We start from the raw sequence: 10,464 nt of genomic DNA on the forward strand, positions 1-10,464 counted from the left end.
GTGCCTTTATCCATCTTATTCACCGAACCTGACCCTGTGGCTTCTAGCTCTTCCTCAAGGTCAAAGTGATCCTGAAAGGTAAAATTTCGCATTGATTGTGGACATGGAGGCAGCCACTACAGTGCAAATGAAGATACAAAAAAGGACTTCTAGAACTGCTTCTCAAAGTGGCAAGAATGATGGGATGAGTGTACTGGAAGCAAGGGAAAGGATTTTGAGGAGGCTCATGACAGTATGTCTCACATTGTAATAAGTTTAAAAAATTTTTAATATTCGCCATAGTTTTTGACCATACCATGTACTATATATTCATGTGTTGAAATATATGTGGTACCCCATTAATATGTACAATTTCTATGCTTTTTTGTATTAGTGAAGAAAAAATTTTAAAAATTTTGATAAGCATATCTTTACTGAATGCTTTACAAAGTACTAAAGGAACTTGATTTTGCCTAGCATTGCCTAAATATTTTTGACTCTAGGACTCCTTTTCCTCACAGAATATGAAACAGAATCTACTCTTTAGAACATATTTTGGAAAGCACTGCATGACATTAAAGTTGGTACTATACTTCAACTTCCGCTTTCCAATTTGGAAGGGCTTTTCCTCTATAGGAGCCTTAGACATAGAGTTGAGAATTGGGTCCTAGGTTAGGTCTTGCCAGTAAATCAATCAATGTTAGGCAAGTCACTGATGCTTCCTGGAGGGAATGCATAAACCTGAAAAATGAATAGAGCTGCATTTCCTCAAATTCCCCATAGCACTGTAAGTCTATGAGGTCATTCAATGCAACCCTAGAAAAAGAACTTAAAGTACAGTGCAGAGACATCACATATGTCTTCGCTGCTCCCAACCCAGGCCCCAGACCTGGTCCTGACACATAGCAGTAAACATTTATGGAATGCATAAGTGAGTTGGGGTGCGCTATAACATATTTGTATTTCATTTGGTACATCCAAGGTTAATAAAGTGGCTAGGTAAAATTAGTCCTGCCCAAGTTGATGCATTCTCAAGTTTCCCTGGAGGAAAAATTTTAAAAGTTACTGGAAAACTCTGGATGGGAAAGAAATGAAGGCAGATGCACATAGCATTACAAAGTTAGGCAATATCTAAATGTGTAAGGGATATGAAAATGAATAATATTCTCTAATTTACAAGGCAATAGAACTGGGCTTTGCAACTTTTTCTGTAAAAGGCCCCATAGTAAATATTTTCAGCTGTATGAGTTATATACTGTCTTGGGCTGCCACTTGACTGAAAGGAATGACAGACAATTTGCAATGGAGTGGGCCTGTCTCTTCTCCAGTAATCACAGCCACTCCTGCAGACCAGTTTGCTGACCCATTGGAAACAATGATTACAGTGATGCAGTCCAGCTCAAAATCCAGTGTGAAGCAGAGAGTGTTCTCTACCACGATCACTGAGAAGAGCTAGAGCTTGTGTCTGGGCACTCACCAGGACATTTTCATGAAGTGATTGGCTTAGCCTTAAAGAATAGGTATGATTTTTGACAAGTGGGATTTGCAGTGTGGATAGGGTACATTAGAAGCCATGTAGGGGATACTTGTGAATGAGCCAGTAGTCTAGAGTTGAAGTGCATTATTACATTTCATCTTTATTTGCTACCACCAAAAGAATGACAGAATTCAGGTCATCATTTCAGATTGTAAAAGCAAACTAATTTTCTACTTTCATATTTCTGAAAGTTTTTCTATGTCCATTACCTTATGGTTTTCAAAAAAGGAAAATGTATCCATTAGGCATATATTTGGCTAAAAGTAACAGAGGGCCCAACAGATAGCGGCTTAAACAAAGAGAGCTTTATTTTCTCCTATAATATAAACCTTCAGTGGTTGCTGGTATCGATTCACTTGCTCAACAAGGCCTTCAAGGTTTTCTGTCTTTGTACTCTGTGTTGGATTTTCTATTGTCCACTCATCTTTAGCCTCTTCTATTATCTCTTTTGAGTTGCATGAGAAAAGCTGGAGAACTCCTTTTCCTAGACCCTTTCCTCTATGGTTCCACGTTGAAGTTTCTCAGTGAGAGTTGCACAGGTAATATTTGGAATGCAGAAGAGAAAAAGAGGAGCTTCAGACAGCAGAGGAAGAAGGAGCAAATGTAATATATACAGGATTGTTTTGGTTGTTATGAGAACCACTTACCTACCTGTAGACTAAGACAGTTTGTGTGAGCTTTGGAGATCATTGGGAATTAGAGCAATTTCCCACAGAGGCTAAAGTTTTCAAAGTCTCTTTCCTTGACCCTGAACTTCAGGCAATAACTTCCCTGATCATTGTTTTTTTTATGGTCTTCCAACTTTGATACAAGTAATCATTCCTATAATAAATCACTGATTCCTGAAGTACCCAGAATAGCTTTCACAAGTGAATCCAGTAATACGCACTTGATTCTCTAGTGTATTAGCTTTCATTCCTGGCTGTTGACTCACTATTGTAAGATAGCTGCTGCAGTTGCAGGTATTACATAAGCATTTGAGCCTGAAGGTTAGGAGATGGAGAGATGACAATCACATGTCCCCATTTTGTTGTTGTTGCTCTTGTTGTTGTTTTAAAGGAAAACAAATATTTTCCCATTATTTTTGCAGGCTTTTCTTAGTCTCATTGTCACCGCTGTCTCCCACGTTTTTAACAACTGGTATTGCTTCACGCTTATGGCTGCACGTCTTCAAGCTTGCATGGCCTTTCTGAAAGCTTAAACAAACAAAAATGCTAAAGTTGGTTTTCACTGGCTTTGTTTGGCATGACTTAGATCATGTGCTAAGTCCTCTTGCCTTCGCCAACAAGATAAATACTCATTGGCTTAAAGCCATCCTGGAGCATGAGTTGAGCAAAAGTTACTTATCAGAAAACTGAAGCTCTGTTCCCAAAAAGAGGTAGGACTGGGAGCTGGGGAGGAAAAGATAGTTCTCTGTTATATTTAAGATAAACACACTCAAGAGAAAAAAGCAAGCTGAATGTAGTTATTTACACTATGGTGTTTGTGTTAAAATCATCACCAAGCATCTAAACTTGAATAATGTAGAAAATCTGTATTTATGGAGGGTAACTTCGTTTATTCACTTATGACTTCATTCAGACCTGATAGCAACCTAGAGCAGTGGTTGGAGAGCTGTTTAAAAAGAGGCCAAACAGTAAACACTTAGGCTTTGTCAACAGTATGGCTCAACCACACAACACTGCCATCAGAGTACAAAAGCAGCCATAGGTCATATATAACTAATGGGTTGGGTGTTTTCCAACCAAATGCTATTGACTGAAGCAGGCAGTGAGCCAGATTTGGCCAGAAAAGCTATAGTTTGCCAACTCCTGAGACAGAGCATTGCTTATCCCTGAAATGGTAAAAACCTGGAAGCTAAGATTTTTTTTTTTATCCTGTACTTGGTAGCTGATTTTATTTTCTTAACTCTATGCAGAGGTAATACATTTCTGGTGAAGACTCTGCCTCCCATCTTGTCTCCTGACTTTCTTTATCCCTGTCCCTATAGATAATCACTTTTACTATTTCCTTTTGTGTGCTTTTAACATTCTTTATGGAAATGTGAACACATATGAACCAATATTCTTATTCCTCAATTCTCTTTCCATGCTATAGACATTTCTATCTTAATCATTTTCCTTAAAAGTTCATTTTCAAGATCCTTCCACATCAACCCATAGAGAACTTATTATTCATTCCTTTTCATGGCTTCATAGTATTCCACAATGTGTACAGTAATTAATCCAGCCAATCTTCCATGGATGGTTAGCTGTTTCTAGTCTTGTGCTATTACAAACAAGGGGATAACAAGTAAACTTAAACAGAAATAAGTTTGCCCAAGTGCAAATGTGCTGGTTGGAGAAATTGCCATAAGTGAAATTTGGTATAGGTATATCCGTTGGTAATTTTAATAGATAAATTCTCTTCCTATAAGGTAGCAATTGCATTTCCACAATTTGTATGAAGGCTATTTCCCAGTATTCACTAATAGTATTTTAACAAACTGTGGACTTTTTTGTCAACAAGTGTGGTATAAGCTAGTAGTTTTAATTTGCATTTCCCTTACAAGTGAAGCTGAGGATAGTTTAACATTAAGGCCATCTTTCCACATCCTCAATGAGGCAGAATCACCATCACTGATGTTGTATTCTTAAGCATAATTATTGGACTAGTATGCTCCAATGTTATGGAAACCATTAACATGTATAGTTTTATTTGCTAGTTGCTCGGACAATGAGGCCATCTACATTAAATTCATGCAAATCCATTCTTTAAAAAAAACACAACTCTTCTACTGTTCGATTTAGCATATCCTCTAGATTATCCATTCTAGATCATGCACTTCGTGAAAGTACCTTTGAAGTAATGAAGGGTTTTTTTTTTTATGGTTCATTAAGAAATTCAGAGAGAATTTTTTCTGAAGATAAAGTAACTGTTAGTAAAAACCTCCCCTGACAGAAACGTGATTGCCTGTTTGTTTTAATGTTATGAAGTTTCATGGCTTCCTGATGTGTAAACTGTCTGCCTTTTTCTGAGTTTTATAGAAGCAAATGAATAAATAGGTTATGTTAGCAAATAATGTTTTCTTTCAGTTAGTTTCAACTATCCTTCTAGTGCTTCAGATTTGGTACTATCAGCTATCCTAACACATTGTTTTTTGTTTGTTTTTTATATTAATCCAAGCAATCCTAGAATCAGTAACTACATTATATTTGTCTGAAAATTGATTAAATTGTGTTCTTGTGGACCATAAAATAAGTTAGAGTGAAGTTCAGAGCCAAAGTTCATAAAATATGAATATTTTAGAATATGAAGAATTCGCCCTACAGATGCTAAGAAACATGAAATTTGAAGGCTGGAGATTTAGCTCAGTGGTTCCACCATCTGCCTAGCAAGCACAAGGTCCTGACTTTGATCCCTGGTACCAAAAAAAAAGAAGAAGAAGTAAGAAACATGAAATTTGAGATAAAGATTCTCTCTGGCCTCTGGCATAACAAGAAAGTTTAATAGATACCAAGTTTCAGAATTATATCAAAATGTCCTTGCTTTTTCTATTATAAATTGTTGATATCTAAAATGTTTAATTTTAAATTTAGGTACAATAAATATTACACCAAAGAAATGTATTCCACTTAATAATTGCACAGAACAAATTCATTTACTAAGGAATTAGAAGGGATTTTGTTGGTTATTAAATTAGTGACACTATGAAGAATGGAGGCCACATTAACTAGAAGTTATAAAATAGAAAACCACATTATAATTTTGATAATAAAAACAAAATTAAAAGGAGCCAAGGGAACATATTAATTATGGAAAATTCTAAACATCTAAAGCATTGTAAATGCTTTTATGATTAAGGTGTTCATTCTACTTCTGATAGGGTGAGATTCTTAGGTTGTTTTGGTTTTTAAAAAACAGAGTTCTCTTTGGGTAACTGGTACTGAAAGGATGCACCAAGAAGAGAAACAGGAAGAGATCTTTGCAGCTACGCAGGTGAAACATGTTGAAAACAGGAAGTTATTTCAGGACAGTAGCTCTGGTGGCTTGACAAAATTCTGCTAGGCTGACAGCAGCACCTATCACCTTCCCTGCACCTGGCAGCTCCCTACACTGTGCCCTGTCCTAAGGCTGACTCCACTATTCGTTCCTTCTTGGTTTCTACCAGGACTCCGCCTACCTTATCTTTTACTTCATACTTTCTTCTTCTTCTCTACTGGTTCCTGCTTCCCTTAGCTCCTATTGCTTGGTGGCCTCTGCTTACTGACTGGTGTCTCTTGAATATGGCTCTGCTTATCATGAGATCACTGTGTCTTAGATCAGTTTCCTCAGAAGCAGACCTTGAGTTGAGATTCTGGGAGATTTATTAAGAAGGTGTCCTCAATAAAATCAGAAAGAGAGTGAGGTCAAAGGAAGGAAAAGAAGCCAAACTGGGATACAGCCTCAGGCAATCCTTGAGACTAATCCCAGTTGGGAAGCTTGGGAGTATAAATTATGTTGCAGATGTAGAAACTAAGGCTAAGGGGTGAGGTATTCTTACTCCTACACTTGTCAGTCACTGGTTAAACTTCTAGTTACTCCCAGCTCTCTATTACTGGAAGGAAAAGACCTTGTGGAAGGATATACACAAATGGTAAACAAGGATTTCAGTATCTTGGATGTAGGTAGGGCACTGCTTCTGCATTCTTTTCACATGCAAGTATGGCTCAGACTAGATAGAGCTCCCAAAGAGAGACGATCTGATTGGATCAACAAACTACCATCCGGTATAGGGTGCTTCTATTGTGTGGTTGTACTGGGTCACATATTCCATAGGTTACTGAACACTTGTAGACATTTAGACCAGGCATGTTCCTCTGGCCTTTTCAATTGTGGCTAGTAGTAGGGTGACATGCTACAAAACATAGCCAATAGTATGCATGCAATAAGTCTCCAATAGGCAGCTTTGCTCTGTTATCCTGCTGAGACCTCTTAGAAGAGTAAACTTGTTTAGTTAATTGCAGTACAGGAAACTTCATTTTATCTTAGTTCGTTTGTACCTAGATACATAATCATTACTTTGATTTTCCTTGTTGTTGTTAAAGTGTGTCTTGAAAGTAGTCACCATCTCAACAGGTACTTGGTATTTTCTCATTTATTTTTTATAATAGTATTTCTTAAAATAAGACCCCAGTAATATCTACATCATAACCTCTCAGATGCTTATCAGAAATACATCTTCTTAATATCTAGAATAGACAAAGAACCCAAAAATATTAAATCACTTAAAATAAAAGACCCAGTCAAGAAATGGGCAAGAGAAATGAACAGACACTTTATAGAGTAAGAGATACAAGTGCTCAACAGATATATAAAAAAAATGTTCACATCTCTGTCCACTACAGAAATTTAAATTAAAACAATGCTAAGATTCCATCTTTGGAAAGAATGGCAGTCATTAAGAAATCAAACAATAACAAATGCTGGCAGGGCTGTGGTGAAAAAGAAAGACTTCTACATTGTTGGTGGGAATACAAACTAGTACAACCATTATGAAAATCAATATGGAGATTTCTCAAAGAACTGAAATTAGAAATTCTATATGACCTAGTTGTCTCCCTGCTAGGTATCTTCCCCAAAGAGCTTAAATCATCATACTACAGTGATGCATACATACATACATACTGTTTATAGCAGCACAATTCAAAATAGCTAAATCCTGGAAGCAGACTGTATACCCATCAACAGATGATTGGATAAAGCAAAAGTGTTATTTATATATAGTGGAATACTACTCATCTATAAAGAATGACAAATTTGACACGTTTGTTGGAAGATGGATGTGTCTGGAAAATATAATGTTGAGTGAAATAAACCAGCTTAAGTGAGTCAAAGTACAAACAAAGAGAATAATAAAGGATGGCTAGCAGTGGACAAGGGGATGGATCACTTGCAATAGGGAAGAAGACCAAGAGAAGAAGAGCAAGGGGTAAAGATGAAGGGAAGGGGGAAAAGTAGAATAGAGATATGCCATGTATGGGAACCTAATAACCTCAATGAATGTAAACATTATATGCCATAATATGAGCTAAGATGAATAATATCAACAAGAATGCAAAATGGGGTAGGGGAATTGGAGGAGGAGGGAGGGAGAGGATTAAAAAAAGAGAGTGAAGCAATCTGTAGTATGTACATGTAACCACTCCCCAAGTTGACTGTAAACTACGTGAACTGCAAGCATGTATTAATAAAGTTTAGAAAAAATAATACATCTTTGGCTACTTAACCTAGTAAGTCTGGGGTATGCCCTGAATATCTACATTTTCAATAAGCACTCCAGATATTTTTTTCAAACTAATATCAAAGTTTGAGGATCACTGCTTTACAAAGTAGATTTTATCCTCTTCAGTTTACTGTTAAGGAAACTGCATCTTTAAATGGCCAAGAACCTGCCTGAGATTACAGAACACTGAAGGTGTCTCAAAAGTTCTTTTCTACAAAAGGAAGTTTCTACTGATGCTATGTTTATGATGTGAGTGTTCACTATTTTTTAAAAAATGCTTTCTAGTAACTGGAAACAAATTTCTAGGTGCTTATCACTGAATGTATCATTTCATTTAGGCTAAATATAGCCTCTCAGTTGTTTGACTAGAAAAGTGTAATTTGAGTATTTCTAGCAGCCAAGGGAATTTCTGAAGCTAAAGATGAAAGAGTGGGAGAAACAATGCCATCAAGAGATTGATTATTGACTCAGCAGCAACGTTCCCATGTGTTTGTTGAAATGCTGAGAAGGTTCAGCGATGTATGACTGTTCCATGTGGTAGGGCCAGGATTGTTGGCCTTTCAGTAGAATCATGTAGGCATGTATTTGGAATTTTGGAGTGTTGCTTTTGGCTCAGGTGAGGATGCAGGAATTAGATGGTGGTGGAAGTTCTCCCATATCTAACCTATATCTTGCATATCCATGTTTGCTGTGTGGAAAAATGGCCACATTTCTCCATAATGGCTGATTTGAAACTTTTGGCAGCCATCGCAGTTCTTTGCCTCAAAAACCTATGGATTGCCCTACTCACAAAAAGATAGACCACAGTCAATAAAAATCTGATTTCACTGTGTTTTATGGCCAAAGCCATTTTTTTTTGGAAAAAAATTTAGATATACCTTAGTAAGTAACAAGGTCTGATCTTAATTTTTGCCTTTTTTGAAGCCAGAATCTGTGTTCCTTTCACTAAATTATCTCTCCACCATATGATTTGTTATGGACTGAATTGCACTGTGTCTCATGAAACTTCGAAATGGAAGTCCCAACTTCTATGTGACTCTATTTGGACATAGGCCTGTAAAGAAGTAATGAAGGAATATGATGGGGCTCCTCTGTTAGAACTAGTGTCCTTATAAAAAGAGAAAGAGACACTAAAGGTCTTTTTCTCTCTCAGTGCCCATACACTGAGGAAAGCACCTGGGAAGACAGAGAAAGGAGGTAGCCATCTGAGGGAGGCCTCATTAGGACCCAGGCTGTTGGCATCCTGCTCTGGAATTTCCAGTGCCTAGAACTGTGAAAAAATAAATTACTGTTGTGTGCACCACTCAGTTTGTAGTATCCTGTTATAGCAGTCACAGTGGACTGAGAACAACCTAGATAAGCAATACATTTTTGTGACTTTCTCTAGCATGTTCCAAAAATTTTGAAATTCAGGAACTTATAATGTAACCCTAAAAAACCTACCCATATATAAATGTCATTTAGCTAAAGAAATAAAGAACATAAAAAGAGTACCCAGACATTTTTTCTTCTTTAGGTGGTACTAGGGATTGATCCCAGGGCCTTCACAGTAATCTACATCCCCACTTCTTCCCTGCTTGTTTTTCCCCAGTACTTAGGATTGAAGCTAGGACCTTTGCACTGAGTGACACACCCAGCCTTTTAAACAAATTTTAAGACAGGGTCTTGCTAAATTGCTAAATTGCCCAGGATGGCCTTGAACTTGTGATCCTCCTGTCTCAGCCTCCCAGAATGCTGAGATTATAGTTATGCCTGGCTAATGCCCAGAATTCATATACTTTGACTTCTTATTTCATCTTTATTCTAAAATCTATGTTCACATAAACTAAATATTGTATCTTATTCTATGTACATATTTTATGTGAGAATGAAAACCACAACTATAACATTTTTGGCTATAGACATCCAATTAAACCCTTATTTTATAAATTACCAAGAAATACAGAAAGAAAGGTGACTTGTGGAAGACACATAACTTTTTAGTAGCCCAACCAAAATTAGAATCTGATTTTGTCTAGAGACTTCTAGTATGGCATGAATGCCTTCTAACTTACCAATGCTAAGCATTGTATTACATTAGAGGTAATGCATTTTGATTACAAAATATGTTTTAGATTCCCAAGATAGTACAAATTGTCCCACAGTATACTTGGTGATTAACCTTGAAAGAGAAAGTGTTATTAACTATGGATACAATAATAATAATAATGATAATAATTTTAAAACTTTGAAACTAACCATATTTCTTTTTCACTTATGGGCCAATAGGTGAATAGTTTGTGATTCTCTCGGGCTCAGTTGATATCAGCTGAATTTAGCTGCAGGCAGGTGTGAGCAGACTTGAGGTCTTCTCCTCCATGTGTTTCATTAATTTCCTTGCACCCAGTTGCTATTCAGATCTTGGATTCTCGGGACAGATGGTAGATGCTAAAGAACCAAGTCAAATCACACATAAGCCCTTAAAGCCACTGCTTGTGCACTGTCTACTGACATTTCACTACCTAAATGAGTCCTATGGCTAAGTCTAATATCAGTGGGGTGGAATTATTTATCTAGCTGCTCTCCTGGGAATCATGGTAATGACTGATGGTAAAGAATGTAGGTGTGGTCTCTTCAGCTGCCTGCCTGCCTGAGATCACCTGGCGGGTGCGCGACCTCCCAGACTGCGCAACAAGAGACCCAGTAAGGAAGGTAGCCCCGTGCG

The 10,464-nt window shown here is 37.2% G+C and overlaps 1 long non-coding RNA gene across 1 annotated transcript in view; it reads left to right on the forward strand.

Annotated features, from left to right (window-relative positions):
• Positions 1-10,464, forward strand: part of LOC104872113 — a 24,744-nt gene continuing 14,280 nt past the window's right edge. The window contains exon 1 of the long non-coding RNA XR_783058.1: positions 1-78. This is a non-coding gene — a long non-coding RNA (uncharacterized LOC104872113). The remainder of the gene's footprint in view (positions 79-10,464) is intronic.

Source organism: Fukomys damarensis, unplaced genomic scaffold (assembly GCF_012274545.1).
Source record: "Fukomys damarensis isolate Sample0158 unplaced genomic scaffold, DMR_v1.0_HiC HiC_scaffold_28, whole genome shotgun sequence".
NCBI classification, from domain to species: Eukaryota; Metazoa; Chordata; class Mammalia; order Rodentia; family Bathyergidae; genus Fukomys; species Fukomys damarensis.